Source organism: Triturus cristatus, chromosome 6, assembly GCF_964204655.1.
Source record: "Triturus cristatus chromosome 6, aTriCri1.1, whole genome shotgun sequence".
Classification (NCBI taxonomy): domain Eukaryota; kingdom Metazoa; phylum Chordata; class Amphibia; order Caudata; family Salamandridae; genus Triturus; species Triturus cristatus.
The window spans coordinates 186,348,969-186,373,463 of record NC_140589.1 but is presented as its reverse complement, the minus strand read 5'-3'; the positions used below and the strand labels follow the sequence as shown (position 1 = coordinate 186,373,463).

General features: G+C 40.6%; 1 protein-coding gene across 4 annotated transcripts in view; it reads right to left on the bottom strand.

Moving 5' to 3' along the window:
* The window catches only part of LOC146816606 (cysteine-rich venom protein-like), a 304,761-nt gene that overhangs the window by 160,101 nt on the left and 120,165 nt on the right, over nt 1-24,495 (bottom strand). Inside the window, exon 1 of one of the 4 annotated variants that reach the window (XM_085610465.1) lies at nt 3,514-3,570. The exons of the other annotated variants lie outside the window; for them this stretch is intronic. The gene's annotated coding sequence lies outside the window, so the exon portion shown is untranslated. Of the gene's footprint in view, nt 1-3,513; nt 3,571-24,495 lie in introns of those variants that run through there. 4 annotated transcript variants of the gene reach the window in all.

Sequence of the window (24,495 nt, the reverse complement as noted above, 5' to 3'; positions counted from 1 at the left end):
CTTTGAAGGTGTGGACCAGAGTGTCAGCATTCCACCACCACCACAAGCACATGAAGGCTTTTCCAAGATCCAAAGACTGGAAGGAAATGCCCCAGTAGGATGTCAGCATGTCCCCAAGCCCTACCACCACAACTGAAAGGCTGGCAAAATTCCGAGCCCATCAGCCATTCTCTCCATTGGGTGGAGAGCTGAGCAACAATATGACCTCTCACTACCAATAAAAACTTTCCAGGATCCAATGCCCGGCAGCCCTGGCCCTTCCCGACACATAGGCCTAGTGGGCTGGACTGCTTGCTTCAGTCTGGAGAGCAGGGTGCAGGATATGGGAACACACAAGCAAGGGCTTTAGAGGGGGCGATTGTCTCTATTATTTTACTGGTGATAGAGGTCTGGATGCCTTCCTAGTACCAACAAGACAGACTCGCCTGTGGTTCCTACCAGACGGTGTGCTCCCCACACTATACAGAGCACACAACCGGAAGTCATCATTCACCTAACTCTTATTTACAGAGACCCAGTCTAACCCTATGCATGCCGGTCCAGAGCAGGATTCTTGATATAAAAACATTACACTACTACCTTAAAAACAGTAATCAATATAATATTAAATTGTAGACATATGCTACAATTTCTTACATTACATTCCACTGAGCTTTTTATATTACATCTTGTCTTATTTCTGCTCTTACACACTAACATAACTCATATTTACATGGTTTCTTTCACCTTAGAGGTAAGCAAGCTCTGAGAATTTACCTATTAGCGAATGAATTTCTTGCTGTTTGTTTTATGCAAAGCTCTCATTTTTTACCTTCTCACTTTCATGCCTGGCCTAGATTTGTTTAGACTATGAGCAAAACAGCAGGTCCTATAGAAACCTTGTATTATGGTAAATCGATGTGATTGTGTCACATTAATAACTGTTTTGCCTAATAATTTCAACATTGGTGCCATACAATTTGTTAGAAAATGGAATAAAAATCTCGATCACATTTTCAGTTCTAATATGATTTTGAGAAAATGTATTTTGGAAAATCATAAATATTGAAAAGCTGTGCTTCCCTAAAATCTTTAACAGGGCAGTGATTTAGTGCCTAAGTTAACATTACGTATACCACGTTTGAAAAAAATACAAATTAGAATAGGAACTGGATTAGAAACCTTTAATCATAGTAGGTATTTCAAAAACTATGAGTCAAAATCTGGGACGGCCAAATGTCTCGTTCAGATTGGTGAATAAATGTTCAAAGTAGATTCTCTTAAAAGATGTAGTCAAATATACTACGGAACCCAATGAAACGCTCTGTGTATATAATATTTAGTTATTGTCAAATATACTATGGAACCCAATAACATGTTCTATGCATATAATCTATATTTATCGTAAAAATGTTTATCTCTTACGGAAATATCTTCGCATGCATTTCCCATCACTTACCTTTCACAGAGAGGTAGAGAAGATGAAAGTATTCTGTGTCCCTATAAAGCCTCGGCAGTAGGAGCCATGTGCACAGAGGAAGCAAACAGTACTTTTAGCATTATTTGAAAGCAGGTGGGTAATTATATAATTACATAGAGTGCGCTAATGTCTTGGACAAGCCGCTCCGAACAAACCATAAAAAATAGCATGTGCCGAACTGACTATTTCATACTGCTGAGATTGGCAGAATGGAACGACTCCAGTGGTTATTATTTCATGGGCACCCTCCACTTCTATGAAAATAGTTAGATACAGTGGGGCAGATCTATGTCGGAGATGCGCCACTTTTACGCCGCCGTTGCGTCACTTTTGTGACGCAGCGGCGGTGTAAACCCTGCGCCACGTTGCGCCATATTTACATCGTGACGCATCTATGGAGATGCGTCACGATGTAAAGCCCTGCGCCACGTAAAACCTGCGTCAGGTTTCACGTGGGCGTGTCGACATAGGGGGGGGGCGTTCCGTCGCAGGAACGCCCCTGAAAAGTGACTCAGTCAAATCTATAAGATTTGACTGAGTCACTTTCCCAACGCTGATGCGCCAAAACCCTGCGCCTGCTTGAAGCAGGCGTAAGGCTTGACGCACCATGTTAGGGATAGGGTTGGTTGGAACAGTGCTGGAGTTGCGTCGCGCTTGCGACGCAACTGAAGCACTGCGCCAACCTTACGCCATTGGATGCGTCACGCATCTGTTTATTCCTGCGCCATGATGCGCCGCATTATAAATGCGGCGCATCATGTTTGGCGCAAGGGTAAACTTGCGTGACGCATCATTCCTGGCGCATCCTTGCTGATTTGCAGGGATGCGCCAGGCAACATAAATCTGCCCCAGTTTGTAAAGAATGTTTCGTAGCCCAAAATCGATTGCATACAATTTTCTTCCCACTGCGTCTACTTGTCGGCATAGAGCGGAATGGGACCAACTGACGGCCTAAGATAGCGTTTGCTGCGGGGGACATCCGATCTGGCCTCACAAGTGTATGTGTAAGAAGACGCATGGAATGGCTGTCACATTTATGAGAGAGTGCCCTGTCTGCCAAACTCTAAACCAGGACCAAAGCTCTTTAGAGAAGGGTTGTGATGGGTTCCTATAGGGCACCATTCATGCTTTTACAACGAAATGTGTTGTAACACACGCACATCTCTGCACCTGGTATTTGTAAAGCACGAACTAATCACCCTAAGGGTCTCAAGGCGCTGTGGGCGCCGGGGAGAGTGAGCAAGGTATTGCCCAGAGTCACATGGTGCTGGGCAGAGCTGTCACTGGCGCCGGGATCGAACCGTGAGCCTCGTGCTCCGGAGTCAGCCGCCCTGGCCGCTGCGCCACACTTCTCCCACAATCACATTAGCTTCCACACAGAAGGTTTCCTACTGTCACACGCTCTGCACATACGTAAAACCAGAGCAGCTGGGTGTTGCTTTTCCTCCCTTACCTCCAAAGCCTGGAAAGACCTGCCCCGCTAGAATCAGAGCCTCCTCCTCAATGCTTGAGTTCCACAAAAACCTAGGAGCAGCACAGACCCCTCACAGGCAGCGCCTGCGTACTTGCAAGCCAGAGTACCCTCTCTGGTGAACCGTGTGCCATAGTGGCTGTACTTCTGGCAAGACTGGATAATACCTGCTCTTGTGCACCAGATGTCTCAATCCACAACAATGCGCCTGCTTATTCATTCTCTTCACCTCCGAGGAATTGTTGTTTCAGTATCTTGTATTCCTCAAGTTAGTTGATAGCTACACTGGCCTTTATTTTGATTGACTTGTCTCTTCCCTGTATTTTTCTGCTGATTATTCATATGCTTCTGACTTCTATATTTTTCGTCTCCGTTCATACTTGTGGCTGTGTATATCAAAACGCAATGCCTCCCCCGCTTTTATTATTAATTTCTCCCAAGAACCTAACATGAAATGGTTCTCATAGTTTAATTAATATTCCTGTTATCTAAATGCTATAGATGGCAAACAATTGATAATCAATGGAAGAATGCATTATTAAACATGTTAGGCAAAGAAGCTCAAGGAAGTTTGAAGAGTTACCTGTGCTCCCTACACCGCACAGGAGGGCAGCAGGAGGCTACTAGGGATATGCTGCAGCTGTGGAAAAACACATTTTACACTAGAGTCTAATTAGTTAATGAACTAATTAAATAATATGTAGCAGCCTAAGGGATTTATCTGCCCAATGTGTCTTTGATGGTTCATTAGATCTTTACATCAAAATCAAATATTAAAAAAAAAAAAACTTAAGAGCAACTGCTCCAATACAGGAACCCATCTCTCGAAGAAACAATAGAGTTCATGAAAATTGTGGAAATGTTTTTATATCCTGTAAAATAATTATCTGAATTTCATTCTATTAATTATGAAATCTGTGCAATTAAGTAAGTCCCTGACAGAGGACGTGCCAACGTATAAAACCAAAGATAAAGGTAACACCTTCGGAAGCTGCTGTCCCTGTGGCTCATGCTCTCAGGCTGTCCAGCAATGGGGAAAGAATGTCTTAGGTGTTACGAGTGAGGACATTTTCCCGATGTTTGTAATGATTTTCAGAGAAGATTCAATACCATTTAACAAAAAGGAGAATGGTGTTGCAGAAAAATGGTTAATATAGTAATAGTTACGTTTAATTCACCGATGTTTGACCATTTTGAAGCTTTCACCTTTGACACTATATACAATCCCTGTGTGGCTATAGTTGATTCTCAAGTAGAAGAACATTTTGTTGGATGAAGTCAAGCTGAAGTTGTAGCATATTTCTTTTGCCTACACAGTTACTGATTAAATATTTTTCAAGGAAAACTGAGGAGATAAAGTCCCTTTTGTACCTGATGTAAATTTTGTTTCGTATTTTGGCAACTCAGTTGATTTGTTTGGTTACATGATCTCCTTACAGTTTAAGGATAATTCTATTTTAGGGAAAGTATATGTTGCCAAGAAAGGTTAACACTTTTTAGGATGGTGTCATCAAGACAACCTTCTTGTTAAGGTACTTAGGGACAGATGTATTATAAGGTTTTACCCATTTTGTTTCTATAGGAAAATGTGTTCGTACATATGGCCCTTCATGTGCTACAGAACATAGGAATGGCTTTACAATCACAAAAGTGCCAATTTTATGTACAGAAATAGAATGTGTGGGGGACTGTGTCTCCGCTGATGGTATCAAGCCTGAATAATCTCTGTTGAATGCCATAAAGAATGTACAGTTGCCTGGGAACAAAGATCATTTTTTTCTTTCCTTGTATTGTGTGAGTACTTTAGGATTATTGATAGTTTCTCTTCTCACTTTTTCCACAAGAAACCTGATAAGTAATGTAAGCCAGTGGATTATTAGATGGGGGGATGGTAGTCCACAACATATAATAATGCCACTATTCTTGTTAGGTCTAGTAAAGGTTAGAGTAATGTAAATCTTAGCTCAACCCATGGTAGCTCTGCCACAGAGCAGACAGACTTAACTTAAGAAAATGTATGCATTTAGAAATAACAAAACAGTTAAAAGATCAAAAGCTCAAAACAATAACAATTCCACCTCAATTTATAAAAGTAGAAAATATTTCAATGAACAAAAGGAAACCAAAACAACAACATTTCAATAAAGGGAGCTAGTGAGATACATTTTTACATTTTACTTAGACCGGGACAGGAGTAAGAATTGAGGCCGACCGCAATGGAGTGCGGGTCGGATATGAAGGCCAGGTTGGTCTCAGTCATAAAGTTATCATCACATCTAGAAACATTCATGACAGTAGATTCCTCAACAGGGCAGGTCAGTACACAGCTTTTCAAAGAGGGATTGACAAGGTATGAGGTCTCAATGAAGCTGGTGATGTAAATGTGAAAAGCTCTGAGAGGGAAAAGTCCTGAGTTTGCATCTAGGAAGTCATCATTGTCAATCGAATACTGCTCAGCATCTGGCTCAGTGAAGATTTCTATCCTTGAATTTTGTCTTTTTTCCAGAAGCTGGATTCCTCCAGCAAGGCTGCAGGCTGTAGTTGGAGATGATTCGAAGTCATGGGATGGTGTTCGGTGTCTGGCACACTGAAACACATGTATTACTGTAGAGAAGAACATAACGGGAGTGATGGTGAAGTCGGGTCCACCAGTGATGCACCCTCAGCAGATCAGCTTGGCAGGTTGGTCCCCATCATCTGTAGGTTCTCTGGGCTAAAAGTCTTGAAAACGTTTCTGATTCTCAGGTTATGGGTTTAGGTACTCTGACACCAGCACAGGACTCCAAGACCTCAGGAGCAGCACCTGGGGATCAGGATTCACTCCAACCAACGCCACCAATGGCTTCCAGGCCTGGTCCAGCTGATACTGGCCAGCTGGGCACAGTCAGAAAAAAATGCTCTACTTGCAGCTTTTCTGTCTCTTTAGCTTAACAGGTGGTCAGGCAGTGATCCTTGGTACTTTTTCTTGGGTACATGTAGGAGCAGGTCCAGCCCTTAGCCATCACAGCTCCACAACATCAGACGCAGTCCTTTTCCTGCATTCCCCAGGTATGGCAATGTTTTGAAGAGGGTGACCAAGGGTGGCACATTTATGCCTTGCAGTAGCCTGAGGGTAGGGGGTGACTCCTGTCTCCTTCCTAACAATAGATCAAACTTTCCAAGGGGTAATCTGCAATTCCTTTATGCCTTAGTGTAAAAATCTCATAGTGCCCCTCGCTATCCAAAACCAAGATGGCAGAACCTTTTTTCCCCTGTGCAGGGCTCTTGTGCACACCCTAAAGGTGTGGTCAGGGAAATGCACAATGTCTCCTCTGTAGTCATTCAAAACCAGTTCTGGGATATGTTCTTATACCACTGATCATGGTTCTTGACTTGCTACGGGGACGAAGGAGGGGGACAGACCCAGGTGTTAGCTACATCTCTCTGTGAGAGGGTAGGCCTCTTTGAAGACAATAGAGTTCCTGGGACTGCCCAGATTGTCAACATGTCAGAGAAACAGAACACTTCTCCACACCCAATGACTTTGGCTCAGTTGTTGGAGTGTGTTCACAACTTATCAAGGAGCTATTCAGCTGACAGGTGGAACATCAACATTTGTTTTATCGGCTTTAAATGGGCAAAAAGTGACTTATCAAAAGTACCTTTTGTAAAATATTTAGTACGAATGCAACTTTAAAAATGAATTTGATTTGTAATACATATTTAAAAGAGTCCAAGAGTAAACATTTTAGTTGGTTTGTATGTGGAATTAAACTAGTTTAGTGTTAATATTAATTTGCAATGCCTTCCTATTGAACAGCCAACCCTGCTACAGTAAATGTAGCTTTTGGAGTCTCTTACACCTCAAAGCAATGGCTTGATTGAAAGGATAAGTAGCGTATTTACTGAGGGTGGAACGAGTATTTTGGTCTTACCATTCTACACCCCATTTAAAAACAGGTTTTCCAGCTTTTAAGTTATTGTGTATTTGGACCATTTTCTCAGATTAAAGTCTCTCTTTGTTGGGTAAAATCAAGAAGAAAGACATGCAACCTTCCATGCATGAGGTCACCTTCAAGAATGTTGATACGAAATCAAGAGCTGATGTGCCAGTGATATGGGAAGGAGAAGAGTGTGAGAGAAAGTAGAGTTTATTTTGGAGATATTATTAGAATAAAAAATATGAGATCTAATTTCAAAGGTTTGTCTACATTTTCTGGTCCCGACAGGGTAATTTTCAGATCTCATACTATTGTCAAACTGGAGATGGTAATTGGTGGAATTTAAGTAAAATTGCAAAATGTCCCCAAACTGCATCTGGGTCTGCAATATTCTTTTCTTCATTTTAATGCTATTATTGCTTCATTACCTACAATATCAGCGTATGTTTGTGGCATTCCCCAGAAGGCTGTCACTGACAATGTCAATATTTGAGAAGATGAACAGTCCGTTTCTCATTCACTTGATACAAGAAGCTCTCAATCACTGCTTCTTCCACAATTCTGTCTTATTTGACGTAGCACAAGACTTTCTAAAATACCTAGTCACCTCAAGGAATATAGTTAATGTTTTGTTCATTACAGGAAGAGATGTATTGCAGTTTGTTTAAATTAATATATATATATTTCTTTATCACTCTTTTGTCATGATGTAAAGACCCAAAGACTATACTCAAATTTGAGCAGGCAAAGACTCTACTTTCCGCCCACTCATCATCATGTTTACCTTTGACATAGATGACATGTATACTTATCTTCCTTATAACGTGGGATGGTGTCAAGTTATCCATGCAGTGATTTCCATAGCCAACTAATGCAACTTGAGTTTGGAACAAGTTCCCTGTTTTCTATGTTTCATAGTCAGCTAATAACAACAACATGAACAATGTAGTCTGAGTTGATGTCTTTTTATTATAATTGTTTGTACTAATGCATCTAAGACTAGAATATTGTTTCACACAGGTTATGTCAGAAATTCCCCATTAAAGTTAGGATCAGTGATCCACAGTATAAATGTCTCATCAAGTGGTCACTGGATTAGAGAGGTCCTTCGCCCAGGGTATTATGCAAGAGTCTGCCAGAGATTCTGACAGAGTTTCGTAGATTGTTGTACTGAGGTAACATTCAGTCCTCTGCTGAGAACTGACACTGAGCCAGGTGTGAGAGGTGAGGAGGTGAGAACAGATGATGATGTTTGTTCTTCTTTCGACAGTAGTCTTTAGAGTGTTAGGTTGCCAAATAACATTTCGACTATGGTGGAAACTTTGATATTCTCATTGTTAGGACCATGAATCAGTGCTTTTTCGATACTATTCTGTGTGGTTAATTTACATATGCTGGGCAAGTGAATAAGACTGTTGAAATTTAACACTTATAAATATAAAGTGTATTTTTCTTAGGGCAGAATGTGTTTTTGATATTCTAAAAAAAAATAGGTTTGAACTGCGACTGCATACCTGACCTCTTTCTTTAGGATTGTGTGTAACCCAGAAAGCACGGACACCTCATCAACTATGTGTCCAATGGGGTTGTGTGGAGGTACAACCATCTGTACATCCACATTCAAGTATTGGTATACTGAAAGAAGTTAAGGCATCCATTGGTGGGGAAGAAAAACTTGTAGGCTAATCTAAAGACATGGTTTATGTAACATGGTGTTCACCATTGATATTCAGTTTTTGGACCTTTGAGTAGTCTTTAAATATGCACACCACACACAAGAAAACCATAATTACAAATACATGGATAAAACGTAGTAATCATGGTTACCTCCTACAGCAAGCTTGACTTTTGAAAGGTTATTCCCCATATGTGGGGTTTCTAACTATGTCTTTTGAATTCAATGTTTTTTAAACTGTTTGGTTAAAATGGATGCTCCTGTTGTAATATCAGTAAATTACCAAGAGGCAGTCAAACAACATCTCCGCAATAGAGGTGCACCCATTGGGGGCGGTGACAGTTACATGTGTAATAACTGCACATGCAGCAGAAGCCTTTGAGACATTTTAGTCATGCATGAAGTGAAATGAGCAGGGGTCTGCACCGGTTCTGGACCTAGGTATAAAGGTAATCTTGAATCATCCTTAGCAACATTCAGAGAGCAGTGTTAGCACTGGCCATACTGCAGATTCTTGCAGCAGTTCCGGTTCCAGACCATGAACAGAAACTACCTGGAATTATTTCAGAAATGTATACCCATGTCTGTTGTGATAGACTGGGTCACCTTTAAACAACATTTAATACCTAGAAAGCAAGATTGGAACTTATTGTAACAGAAGATAAGAAGAAGCAGAGGGGGAGAGAGAAAAGTCAGAACTGATCTCCTGTATCACTGGAGTCTAGTCACAGGGGTTATAATTAAAGGGACCACAAATTAAAAAGCCAAAACAGTATTAGAAATCTGATAGCTGCTGTTCCTCTTCTTTTGGGGACTCTGATGGTAAACTAGAAGAGAGAGGGGGACAGACCAAGTAATCAAGAATAGATGAATATAACAAGCAAAACAGAGAAACAGGACACAAGATTGAGATCAGCGTAAGGAGGGAAGAAAGGTTACAAGAGGAGGTTTCAGAACTTTCTAAGAAACATGCCATCTCAGCAACAGATACTTCTGTAAAATGGGAGTTGGTTGGGAGTGCTTCTAGAAAGCACAAAGGCACTAACAACAGTACGTCAGACTCTCCAGAGGTTTCTGGTGGTGAGTCCAACTGATGAGTTCATATTGATTGAGTGTCCAGGTCAACATTTATATCCTCCTGATAGGTTTACAGTTTAGATGTAAAGATTGAAGGGGATTTAACACTCACCATTAAAGCAGTCTTCTCACTGCATTTATCTTAAGAATATGATATTATACTAGTAGAAGATGATTGGCCTTCAGTCTTCAGTAGGTAAGCACCCCGAGTGGTGGATGTTACATTATTAGCTTTTTTCTCCCAGAATACCTGAGTATATCAATGAAATTTGGATCAGTGAATGGGATCCAGCCGTATTCAGAAATCAAGTGTACTGGGAAAAAAACACTGTGGGCCTGATTCACAAAGGGAAGTATACACTTTTTTGTAAGTTTACTACTTTTTGGTATTCACAAAGGTAAATTTGGACCAAAAGTCTAACTTTACTATTTTTCGGTATTCAGATAGGTAAACTTCAGTCAAATGTCTAAATTTACTTGTAGCAACCTGACTTTACTAGTACTAACTTACCTTTGTGAATACCAAAAAGTAGTGAATTTAGATGTTTGGTGTAAGTTTACCTTTTGTTAATTCCGAAAAGTTGTGAATTTTTTACTTTTGGTCTAAGTTTACATTTGCGAATACCAAAAAGTAGTAAACATACACAAAAGTGTAAGTTTACCTTTTTTGAATCTGGCCCTCTATTGCACCATTCTTTCATACTGTGACCCAAAAGCACAGGCTCAATACCCCTTGAAGGAAGAAGCAAATCGTGATATAAAAGTAAAATTAAATCAATTGCAATATCAAGGCATTATTTCACCTTGTATTTCTCCAATGAAAAATCCTCTTTTTTCCTATCTCAAAACCAGACAGATCCTATAAAATAGTTAGAGATTATAGAAATGTAAATGCTAATACACAAACGTATGCAGACAGGTTTAATGAAAAACCTAGTGCAGAAAAAGTACCAAAAACCCAGGATAACTCCAGTGAGTTTTTAAGTTAGAATATATGGCCTGAAAGCGAGTATCTAACTGCCTCTGGTTTTGAGAAAGTACAGTGCTTGTGCAAAGGATTGCCTGTGGAGTGTAAGAAATGCCCTGGCCTATTTTTTGCATCAATAATAGGGAACTTACAACCAGATCACAAAGCTCTATCATATATTGATCATATCTATCTCACCAATGTCAATATCATCATCACACAATTAAATGATTAACAATAAAAAGTCTAAAATTGACTACCTGATGAAAAAGTCTAAAATTGACTATCTCTTGGGTATGAGTTATTCAATAACAGCAAGGGTTTGGCACCTGATTTCCTTTATGAATGTGCTTACTTGCAGCCTCCTAACATACTGAGGAAATTACAATCCCTGGTGGGATTCTATAACATCACACAAACTTACATGCCACACAATGCTGAGGGATTGAAGACCTTGCATGACTTATTTTTTCCACCTTTTGTGAAAAACAGTGGACAAAGTCACTGATATCTTTCCTGCTCTACAAGCAGACATGCTAGAGAAAAAAGGCCTCATTCACAAAGAGTGGAGCATCTCTGCTCTGGCGCAGACATGCGTCACAATTACTTGTGATACATTGCATCACCTTTTTGAAGCATGGATGCATCAGATTTATGGTTGGCACATAATGTCACAAGAGACGAGTAAAGTAAAAAAAATAACATTGACGCAGCCGTTTTAACGTAACATTAACTGACCCAACTGCTGAAAAAGTGTCAGAGGTCAGAATCACGTATTCTGACGCAAGACAAACTAGCCTTCCACCACTTTTTTGTTGCATCACAATTTGAAAAGAGCCAAATATACATGCATCTACATTAAGATTCATATTTGAAGGCAAAGATAGAATCCATGGAGCATGAAGGAGACACCAGCAGCTAATAAAATCTCCCACACTCTAGCCAGGATGTCCAGTCCAATACCCAGGAGAAGAGGAAGAGGAAAGTAAGGTTCAGTGTGGAGGAGAATGAAGTACTAATCAATGAAGTGATAGACCACCAACACCAACTGTTTGTCACCTCTAAGTTTCCATTATCCCCAAAAAAGCATTTATCAGTCCATATTAGCTAGCTTCAACTGTGTGGCTCATGTGAAGACGACAGTGCCAGATTTGAAGAAATGCTGGCATGACATGAAGCTCAGTACCAAAGAGAAAATGGGCCAAAACCTAAACACAGCAATGGAGACTGCAGGAGGTAGCATGGCACAACTGGAGGAGCTGGATGCCCTAGAGGAGCGGGTGGCAGCTGTCACCTCAGAGGAGTTGGTGGAAGGACTTCCAGGATAAGACAGTGCTGAGCATGAGGAACTGCAAGATCCACAGGGTAAGTCGCAGCAAGGGGCAATGTGGCTAACAAGCTAATGTTGTGCAGTGAATTTACCTATGTACCAGTCCTAATTTGCGACATGAGTCATGCAAAGGGAAGACATTTATGTCAATTACAGTTAAGTTTCACATAAATGTCTCATAGATTGGACACTGGACAGTCAGATGATGCCCAGTTCACTCTAGATCCAACATGTAACTCACAATATATGTTAGAAGTGCAGTACCAGGCCACTGCCACCCTTGTGAAATGGCACATGTAGGTGTATTCACCTCAGAACCCATCTGAACTCCAAATCCCACAACACCCTGCAAAAGTCATATGGTCCCACACATTATCCCCTCACGCCACTGGAGTGTCAATTTTTACACATTTTAAAATGTAACCACCAGCTGTGCAAGGTGCAGGAGAAATATCTACGTAGGGTCATATGAAGAATACCACATCACCACTTTTGTGCCTTCCTTCATGAGACAGACTGGTGGCACAATGGTTCAGCACCCATTTTCAAGGTCAAACAGAGTCACCCTGTGGGGCTTCTTGAGGCCTTGTCATCATGGTTCCCTTCCAGCCAGTACCTTGTGAGACTGTGTTGTAGCATGGATGTTGGTGTTGGTGTTTCAACACAACATCCATGGTCTACTACACACACTTGGAGCTACAATGAGTCTTGCTGCACTGCAATGCATTAAAGTAAAAGGTGTAAATTGTGCTCAGTCTTCAAGCTACAGTGCATTCCTTACCTTTGGCCCTGCGTGGTACACAATGGGCTACCATGTGCTAATTTAGGCATCCTTGCACCATGTTGCAAGTGTGTCTTTATAGTGGGGCTGATTGAGTCAGTGCCAGAATGGAAGCCTCCCTCCTTATATTCAATTGCAATTTGCGAATTACCAAATAGATGTGTACTGCAGAATGCAGCACGCGTAACATGGAAGAAAGATTTAGCAAGAAACTCATTTCCTCCCATAGTGCCTCCATAATGCCAATGCAGGTGGGTGGATAGTGTTGTTCCCCTGTGAGCCTTTGAGAAATGTTGATAGTTCACCTTGATGTAACATTAACTATGTTTTTTGCTTCACATAGAGACCATTGAAAATGCCTTAGGGGGGGGCATTTTCTGCAAGTTAGTGGCACCAGTACCTCACTTTTTAACATTTTAAAAATGATGCACCAGGGGTGTAAGAGGTTTCCAAACTAGTCCACAAATTCACATTTATTTGGACATGTAGTTCTCTTTCCAAGCACATAAATAATATGCTCTGCAAGGCAAGCACATTTGCACCATAGTGCATGGGTGACTACTTTACCACATGTCAAACCAGTCTTTGCTGGCATTGTGTAAAAGGACCCTAATGTATTGTTTGTCAAACATAATGGCACATTCAAGCCCTATTGTTTTGATGTGGGCAAGTGCTGGAAGATGTCTTGTGGTGCTTCCCTGGGCTCAGAAATGAGGCACACACTGTGGGCCACAACCCGCAACACACATCACAATACAGAAAGGCCATCCTTTAGCATTTGTCAGGAATGTGTCCCTCCTTGCACAACCCCAATCACCCCTGTAACTGAGTCACACTTGCAAAATGGCATACGGGTTCCTCCACTGGTGGATTGCTGCTGCCTGTTTCATGCTGCAGGGTCAATGGTCAGGAATGTCTTGTATCTTCCATAGATGTCACATCATTCTAAATATACAATTACACAAAGGCAGTGCAATGTGATGGCTTGCTGTGCTGCTGTACATTACATGCTGAGGAATGATGGGACAATTATAACTCATATCATAGACCTATGCTGTGTACAACGTACACAGTATATTGTGGCGGTCTATATCTATCAATACGACATGTGAAGCAATGCAAAGCCACCCTGTTTGGTTTGTCAGGCCTAATTAAAATTGTCAATAATAAAAGACTCTCATTGTCTCAAAGGTGTGGTCTTTGTGTGTTGCACGGTGTGTTCCAAACATGACTCATGGAATCAGAAGCAAAACAAGGGGTTATTTACAAGGCCCTTTGCACCGCAGGTACATCACTTTTAAAATGGAAAAAAGCGATCTTATGGCGGTGCAAGGAGCTTGTAAAAAAGCCCTCAAGTATCTCTAGTTGTTGCTACATTTACTGTGTTTACTATTGCATAGCTGACTATGTTAAGGCTCAAAGGAAGGCTAAATCTCCACATCCTCAGACTTTCCCTGGCGTACATGTGTTGTAAAATGTAAACAAGATGGATACTAATGTATCTTTAAGTTTTTGAAGCCTATTTTGAGAAATATATTGTCCTTCCTAAATGCAAAAAAATTCCCCCTACAACTCAAACAACATTACTCCAAGGTTCAAGGAGGCCTACTGTTGTTTATGGAATATCCTTGTGATGCCAATTCAGGTGAAAATTAGTACAACATGATCCCTCACAAACAATATGCATCAACATGAGCTCAAATTTGACCATAGGCTATACAGCGGATTCACCAGTGGAGCAGGCCAGTGTTCAATATATGTATGTGAGGCCGCATTACTGAGCATGGCTCTTCTCTCTATCTGCGGTGTACTTTAGGTTCAGGCATAGCACATTCAACTGGCAGTGTGCATGTGTAGATTTTGCCTACAGAGGAAAATTGATACGGCATGGGTATCCAGCCAGGTTCACACTAATCAACATTTCCACTGTTGTGTCTGAAAGCGTCAGCTCTGTGAGGGACATGGTAACCTATGACACATCCGAGTACATTTGGCCCACACATCATATATGTGATGTAGCCCAGTAAGAACATGGGACATGTGGTAGAAGGGAGTCTGTAGCCTACTGTCTACAGCAATACACATATGTCAAAGTTGCATTTCATGAAACAGGGTTAAGCAAGGCACATGACAACATATTGTGCTACCAATAAGCCATTTAGGAAGAGATGACATGTAACTTCATTAGACTTGCTCATGTTGTGAGTAAAATCAGGCTATGATAAATGTTACATTGTCATACCCCTTAAGACTACTGAAGCTACTCTAACCACAGCCATCTAACATTTGGTGCCATGTAAGTGTCTGGTTATCTCTTAAAATCGAATAAAGAGGGGGGGCGTGGCTTGAGCCCGAGGAAGATGGCGGCATTCCTGTGACTCGCTTGAGGTGACGGGGCTTTCTGAGGGATTTTCTGGCTTTAGTCTTGAAGGTCTGCAAAACTGCATAATTTATGGTCGGAATGTAAGAGCCTCTGAATGGAAGTATTTTCGTCTTCTTTCTGGCAAGCTTTGACCTTTTATTAACCTTTCTGCTCACAGCTGAGGTATCTGTGACAGCTGCTTAACTGCCGCTCACGCGCTGGGAGAGCCCGGTTTCCTTTCAGTTTGCATTTTCACTGGCAGCAAGTTAACAAATTGAACTAACATGAGAAGAACTCTAAAGTTAAATTCTGCAGTGATTTATTGCCTCACTTTGCCCCGCAATGCCCTTTCTGTGAAACACATGGCTTCTTGACTAACTGAATGAGAAATGTGGCTTCAAAGCAGTCGGCACACTGAGGAGATTATTTCCATCGCACTCTGAATTTCTTCAGAAAGGAGCAATGTTTTATTCATTTACTGACCCCGGTTCACTGATTATGGATGTTTCACACTAGAAATCATATTGAAAAGTGAATTTGGACATTACTCCCTTGCGCTTGTATTAACAGGCTTTAGATGGGCATTTCAGCAACCTTGGTCCAGTGTTGCTAATATGTGTATGTGCAAATATCTGCATTTCTTAGCTGTGTTTCTCTCAGAACCTACAATGTTATATGAGTGTACCACGAGATACTTTATTTAAAGTGGCTTTATTGGATATGGTATTAAGCTAAGCATGTGGTATGGTTTGCTTGGGCATAGACACACTCTTGTAATGTATTGTGGTGACTTACATTTCATACATATATTCTATTCCATTTAAGCATACAGATATCACTTTTATATTTCACTTCATGCTTATTGGTAAATGTATATTTTGATATTCTGTCATGCGCCAAATGCACACAAATTCTGTTACAGTGTGCCTCGCCCACTATTATTAGGTGGAATTACGCACGTAAGTTATACCTTGCAGTTTTACATTATCTTGTCTCTATAGGTTCTAACTCTCCCCATTGCATGGGTAGGTTAAAAAAAGTATCTTCATCGCAAATATCTTCACATCGCAGATTTATTGTCCATTCAAAGTCACGTGTGAACTTCATTAAAATGGAGGACTCCCAAACATCGACGCCCAAAACAGCTGCTTCTTCGAATACGACTAATGGCTCCTCTTCTCTTACTAAAATAACAACTAAACGCCTTAAACAAAATCCACCCTCTCCACCCAAGCCTTCTTCGTCTGTCTCCATGGATCTCCTTCTGGAGGAAATTCGAGCTCTGCGGCCATTTGTTGAAGAGACAAATTCTAAAATACAAATCTTAACCGATGGCTGGGAAAAATTGGAAGAAAGAGTCACCAAGGTTGAACATAATGTTGAAACTCTCAGTGCATGTTACAACAAAGTAGACATCTTTCATTCCCAGATTACATCCTTGCAAAAACAGGTTGAAAGCCTTGAAAATAGAAACAGACGCAACAACCTTCGCATTTATGGATTATCGGAAGGCACGGAGGGATCGGATCCCATCTCCTTCTTTCAAAAATTTCTACCGACAGTACTAAATCTACCGGAGGGCACTACTCTCAATATACAACGTGCTCATAGACTGGGCCCACTGCATTCAACACCCTCAAGCACGAAAAGACCAAGAGGGGTTATATTATATTTCCTTGAGTATACGGACCTCCTCAAAGTGCTTTCCGCAGTTAGGCTCCTGAAGCGTATTTCATTTTCAGGTCATCAACTGTTCTTCTCGCAAGACTACGCCAAATCCACAGCAGATAGACGCAAAGAATTCCTCAATATGCGTCCAGCGTTGCGTTCAATTGGAGCTCGTTTCGGATTGCTTCATCCTTGCTTGTTTAAAGTCACTCTCAACAATAAAACCACAACTTATGAGGACCCAACAAAGCTGAAGAGTTTCCTCAATGCACAATGCCCAGAAAAGATGGACATTTCCAGCACTCGCTTTAAATAGTTTTTTGACTGGAATATATTTGAATAGGGATTAAATCCTCAGTGTGCTGTTTTAACTATAGAAGTTTAATATACCTTTTGCCATGGTATAATGGTTTGTTTGATCTCATGAATCTCTAAATAGCTCTTCTTCTGTTATATATTGGAATAGGGTTTAGCTTTTCAGTATGTTGTTTTACTTACAGAATTCTAGAATGGTTTTTGTCATGGTATAATGGTCTGTTTGTTCTCACTATCTTCTTCCATTTCACATTATGACCTCATGATGTGTCGTGACATATTCCATCCTGTTTGTATTAACTATTTGTTGTTTCTTTTTACACAGGACCTAACCTCATGTGCTTGACCTTTTAGTTTTGAATGTTGTTTACATCCCGAAGTCTTCCCCGCCTTCCCTCATGGAGTCTGGGTACGTCATCATTCCATGTGGTCTCCCCCCCCCACATCCTTCCATTGTTTTGACTTCTTTGTGGATATGATCCTTTTTCTTATATTCTTCTTTACAGCTCTCACCCCTTCTCCTTTTTTCCCTCTTCTTTCTTATCATACATGTTTCTATCATTTGCCTCTTTTTCCAATCTTGCTTCTTCCTTTTCTTCATCTTTCCCACCTTTTCAGCTTCTCTCAATTGGTTTTAACTTTTAATATCTTCGTACCTAATATAAGGTTTACTTCAATGTTTTTTATAGTTTTTATTGCTGAATTTTTCACATGTACTATCGTTCACAATTTACGAGATTTTATTGGTTCACTTATGTTTTTATTACTTTCATCTCACAAATGTTTTTGAAAATTGTCACATGGAACGTCCGAGGCTTGAACTCCCCCATTAAGCGACAGAGAGTCTTATCTCACCTCTCCAAATTAGATGTTAATATTGCGTTACTGCAAGAATCACATCTTACCGAAGGAGAATCACTAAAACTCAAAAGAAATTGGGTTGGTGAAATCTTTTTCTCACCAGGAGATGGCAAAAGGAATGGGGTTATAACTCTTTGTCACAAAACACTGAATGCCAAGCTTGTATCTCAAGAATCCGACACAGAGGGTAGGTGGATTCTCACTAACCTCCTGCTGGGGAAGACCCCTCTGTCTTTGCTCAACATTTATGCCCCTACTAGCGGTGATGCCACGTTTTGGTCTCGTATATCTCAATTATTGCTCAAGTACCCATCAGAAAACTTTATTCTTGCAGGAGACTGCAACCAAGTGATGGACCCGTTTATTGATAGAAATTCCAAATCCCCCTTTATCCCAAACACGCCACACAAAGTTTTCACACAAACTATTCAACAAAGAAACTTATTAGACTCATGGCGCCTCTGCAACCCATCCACAAGAGAATACTCCTTTTTTTCCTCTCCACATCAAACACAATCTCGGATAGACCATATTTTTATTTCCCGCAACATTTCCCAATCCTTACGTTCTGCTGACATAGGCCCTATACTCATTTCGGATCATGCACCTGTTTCAATTCAATTAGACATTTTAAATCAATCCACATTGCCCAAAAAATGGCGTTTCAATAATTCCTTACTCCTTGACCCTAATTTCAATTCATCTTTTACCTCTTTCGCTCAAGAGTTTTTTCACATTAATTTAACGAATGATGTCTCCTTTCATACAGTGTGGGACGCCTTTAAGGCCACCGCTCGGGATTTCATCATTAGATTTGTGTCAAATAAACGTAAAGTTTCCCGCATATTACATAACACACTTCTTGCTAAGATTAAAAAACTTGAGCACTCCTTCTACACCTCCAAGTCGAAGGACTCCCTTAAAGATCTCATCACTGCAAAAATCGCTTTTAACAAGTCCACTACCGAACAGGCCTCCCTATACTTACTGAAATCCTCAGCAAAGTATTATGGTGGCCAAAATAAATCAGGCAAACTTCTAGCCAATTATCTAAAGATTAAACAACAGAAACTTCATATTGATTCCATTATCGATGATAGCCAAGCACCGAAATTCAAAGACACTGAAATACTCCAAGAATTTGTACATTTCTATCAATCCCTTTACACACCAGAAAACACACCCTCAGATACAGACATATCCCAATATTTCTCCGCGATTCAAAAACATATTAATCCCCAATTAGATTTAGCCTCTTTGGAAGCTGAACTTACACAAACAGAATTGTTAAATGCTTTAAAAACTCTTAAAAAAGACAAGGCCCCAGGCCCAGACGGCTTCACAGTGGAATTTTATTTACATTTCGTTCATCTATTACTCCCACACTTACACACTCTTCTTTCTTCCTTTATCTCTTCCCATAATTCCACTGGCTCTTTTTCCGAAGCCTTGATCTGTCTAATACCAAAGGCTGATAAGGATTTACGTTACTGTAAGAATTATAGACCTATATCCTTAGTTAACGTAGATTATAAAATTTTCTCGAAAGCTCTAGCCCTAAGATTAGAACCATATCTTCCCATGCTGCTTGGAAAAGAACAATCAGGTTTTGTCAAAGGTCGCAACATCACTGACAATACACGCTTATTCTTTGACATTTTATCTAAATCGTCACATTATCCGGACTCCTTGGCAGCAATTGCGTTAGATGCAGAAAAGGCCTTTGATAGGGTTTACTGGCCTTTCATCTTCCACGCTCTCAAGTGGTTTGGGTTTGGACCGAAAATCATTTCTTTAATAGCCCTACTTTACTCTGAGCCCAAGGCCGCCATATCTACCAATGGCCTCATCTCCCCCTACTTTAATCTTAAACGAGGAGTACGCCAAGGATGCCCCTTGTCCCCTTTTCTTTTCAATTTGGCCTTAGAACCCTTTCTCTCAAGAATACGCCAGAATAACTCAATCACAGGTTTTGTCTCGGATCCTCAACAAATTAAGCTGGCAGCATATGCTGACGATATTTTAGTTTTTCTCTCCAAACCACAATCTTCACTTACAGCTTTCATGGGAGAGGTGGAGGCCTATGGATTGGTATCTGGCTATAAACTGAATAGAGGAAAATGTGAGATATTACCCTTAACCAAATACACCTTTAAGGATGATTTTAAGATCTCCAATTTTACCTGGAGCCCTAAACATATAAAATATCTTGGTATCTGGTTCTCTCCCTCTATAAAGACATCTATCTCTTTAAACATAGACAAATGTTCTGCCAAACTTAAAACTTTGGTCGCAAGATGGCATCCCCTTCATCTTTCTTGGTGGGGTCGTCTGGACACAATCAAAATGATGTTGACTCCGATAGTTTTGTATATCCTTTCTAACATTCCACTTTCCATTCCATCTAAATTCTTTCAAAAGATTAATTCTATTTTGACTTCTTTTTTATGGAATGCTAAAAAACCAAGAATGGCGTTACAGAAATTAACAAGACCAAAATCTGAAGGCGGTGTCAATTTCCCCCATTTTTCCAATTATCACAAAGCCTTTCAGTTACGACAACTATCAAATTGGATCACTAATCAATCTGAAGATAAACCTCTCTGGGTGGATCTTGAGACCTCGTTTTTAGCTCCCTTTTCATTTCAGGAATATCTCTCCTTTACTCGCAAACCACAAAAGCTCTCTACTCCCATAATTAAGCAATCCTGTAAACTACTATCCACTGCACCCCACTTAGTAGTACATAATTTAGACACTTTTCTCAATTCCACAATTTGGCACAATAAACAAATCCTTCTCAATAGGAAACCTATATTTTGGAAGGCTTGGAGAAATATAGGTCTACTCTGGGTTCATCAATTTTTAGATCAGGGCACACCCATTCCATTTACGCAATTACAAACTCTTTATCATTTGCCTTCTTCCTTTAAACCTAAATTTTTGACCTTGCAGAAAGCAATACTTGATACTTATGCTAAACTCAAATCTTCACCTTCCTCACCCTCCTACCCCCTTTTCCCATGGCATAACCTTTTGCACATAAAGCCCAAAGCGTCCACCATTTATTTCCGATTAATGGTACCTCCTGAGATCCGAGACAAAACCAAAGTGGAACTCTCGTGGGAATCCGATCTGGGAACAAATTGGCCTATCTCTTTTTGGAACAGAATTTGGACAAAACTTAGGAAATCATCCAGAGCGGCCAGCACAACACAAACACTCTTCTTTATTTACAACAGATTGTTTCTTACTCCCACATACCTACATAAAATACACAACACAAATCTCAACACTTGCTGGACATGTTCCCAGGTTCACGCTGATCTCCATCATATGCTTTTCACATGTCCACATGTTTTTATATTTTGGAAACAGGTCTGGCACCAAATCAACACTATATTTCACACCACAATTCCACTCTCCCCTACAAACATTTTCCTAGGTAGTTTAACACCGGACTGGAAAACAAGTCAATCTCAGTTACCACTTATTGATTTGTTAATAGCTGTAGCTTTTCAGCAAATATCAAAAAACTGGAAAGATTCCTCTAAATTGTCCTATTTAGCTTGGTGGTATGCTGTATGTCACAATCATCGCCTTGATACAGCACTCGTTCATCCTATCTCTCTTGCTACTAAACGTTCTCACCTTTGGGGCCCACTCACACAATTTCTAGACGATACCGTGAAGAAAACTCCTTTACCTGCTCCCTCACAACAAGAAGTGACCAAGCCTCCGTGACCTCCTATTGTTTATTTATAATTATGTTTAATTTATCATTTTCTATTATATATATCTATATATATATATATATTTTTTAATTTTACTTGTGTATTTTTGACATGTACTGTTATTTACGATTTCTGTGAACCTTTGCTTGTATTCATATCATCTTCTATATTATCCTTTTACTATTTTAATGGATATTATATATCGTTATTCTTTATTACACCTTCATGTATTTATATATTAACAAATAACTGCATATATGAAGTATTGTTTTTATGATCATAATAATCTCTCCAATAAACCTTTTCTTGAACTTAAAAAAATCGAATAAAGAGGATTGAAAGTGTCTAGTTATGTCCATTCATACTCTTGTTGTACCATGGAACGTGAAGTATAATGGGGTGACCCTGTGTCCCTCAGAACCTGGGCATCTAGAATATGTGCTACAGTTGGTTCTGTTGAGTTTATAATCACTCTAAAATTACAAAAATATATGTACAGAAAGAAAGGAAAACGCACCTAAATTGAAGCAATCAAAATCAATATATTGATATCTTATTCTCTTTTTTTGTTTTGTTTCTGTCATAACACAGTATGGCTGTCACAAGCAAAACATAAATAATTGAAAATGACAAAGGGGTGACTCGCATGTGATAAGGTGATCTAGAAGTGATACAGTGTTATGGGTGAACAAGATATATACATTGCACGCAAGGTATCTATAATGTAGAAATCAGTAGGCATCTGTCCCTAAGCACATGAATCTCCAATACGTCTATTGTAAATTCAGTCTTATACGTGTGGTGGAGAATGTAGGCCATGAATCATCAGGACACGTTGACTTTTCGACCCAGAGAAATACGTGATTGTGACAGAGTCACGGCAGTTCTTCTTCAGGACAGGGGCGACAGCCAGTACAAGTGGTCAGGGAGACGACTAGGCATCTAGTATGAAGTAGAGTAATCCACTGGTACGTTGAAGTCATTTTCATTCTGAGAGCGGATCCCGCCGAAGCCCAGACTCATGAATGGCCAGAACTCTACGATCCAGCAACTTGAACCTCCTAGCCATTCCACGCTTTAGAAAAGCAAGGCTAGGAGGAAGAGCCTTCGCAGTAAAAACTGCCACGCTGTGGAATATGATGCCTAACCCCCTGCGTCAGATAAAAGAAGAACTGCCATTTAGGAAGGCCCTCAAAACATGGCTGTTTGGCATATCCTCTACCCTTTAACTACTCGACCTCTCTCCCGGTATCTCCCCCTCTCTCTATGGATGCTAGCGCCGGGACACCTCCGCTGGAGGTAGCTGTTGCGCTTTGCAAATGCTTAATAATAATAATAATAATAAATAGGATTCCTCCCTGACTCAAGGGATTCATTTCCTCTCTCCAGAATCCAACCAACCAGTAGTTTTACTCTACTTCATACTAGATGTCTCAATCAATGCAGGCACCCTTGCACTGAAGGACTGGGTTATTCTAGAACCCAGCGGTGCCAGGGGACAACACCTGAAACCTTCGTGGGTTACCTGTTCTGGCGTACAAAACACAGAGACACGGGACACTTCCAGCGACGTCAAAGATCAACGTTTATTTACTGCAGGGATACAGAGATCACAAGAAGTACACAACGTGTAGGTTCTCGGAGACTGCTTCGAATTGCAAAAGTGGGTCGCTCCTTTTATACATATTTCTGCCATTGCACAGAATGGCAAACAAAGGTTACAACTCAGTTCCCACAATAAACTTCAAAAGAGTCGTGTTCATGTTTCAGGAGGCCGGAACATAATTACAGCAGCATTGCCGGTTCCCAACTGTAAAAACATATCATCCTCACAGTTAAACACATTCCATTCTGACTGTAAACACATTAAGAGAAGGGACAAAACAGATGCAAAGAAAGAACAAGGATGCACGACAGATTAGAAAAGAATGTTGGGAGCAATAACGGACACTTGACTACAGGATCAAAGACCTCGTGTCCAATGTATGCATGACTGAAACAATAGACTAGCACGGTAAGATGAGCCTCGAGCGGGGCCATCTGCCTTCGCCGTGTCATTTCCCCTATCATAAAAGTCACCCTCAAAGAAACACATGTCCTTCGTGTAAGCTTGAGAGTCCCAGGGTCACAGAGCGGACAAAGTCCGGTCGTTGGCTACTTGAGGGCAAGAAACAAAATGGATGCCGCATCTAAAATGGAACCCGAGGGTTCGGATGAACAAACCCAAAAATGAGACGAACCATACGTGGTTGCGTAGCGAAACTGCGGACTCCCACTAAACTCGTCATTTGCGGTTCGTAGACACCAAACTCATCCATATTCGACAACACCCAAAAAGTGTCGTTCCGTCTCGCACGGAACCTCAGACGCTCCTTTTGCCCTCATGTAGGCAAGCACTAGTCAAGATCGGAATCGATTTCAATATTCATCAGATCGTTCAGCTGCTGCTGGAACATCATTCTATCCATCAACGTCTCTTTGGTAACAGATGGCCGTCTTATACACGTTGTAACACAAAGGCCACATAAGGCAGGACCACACTGTACACAAAGACAACACGTGAATAGAAACGTTACAACAACCCCTACGATCATCAGAATCTTCCAACCCCAAGTTGACATCAAACCCCAAAACCATCCTAGAAGTGTCCAATTACCTTCGTCCACGTGTATGGACTCGGAAATCTTGTGCAACTTTGAGATGGCTTGGTAGACAGTTGGAGCATTATCAGGAATAAAAATGCAACAACTCGAATGGATAACTTTACACACACCACCTCTATCTGCGAGAACAACGTCTAGAACCATGCGGTTCTGCAACGTCATGAGTCTATCCGCCTGAAGTTCAGCTGTTAAATTACCAAGGGCACTCGCAG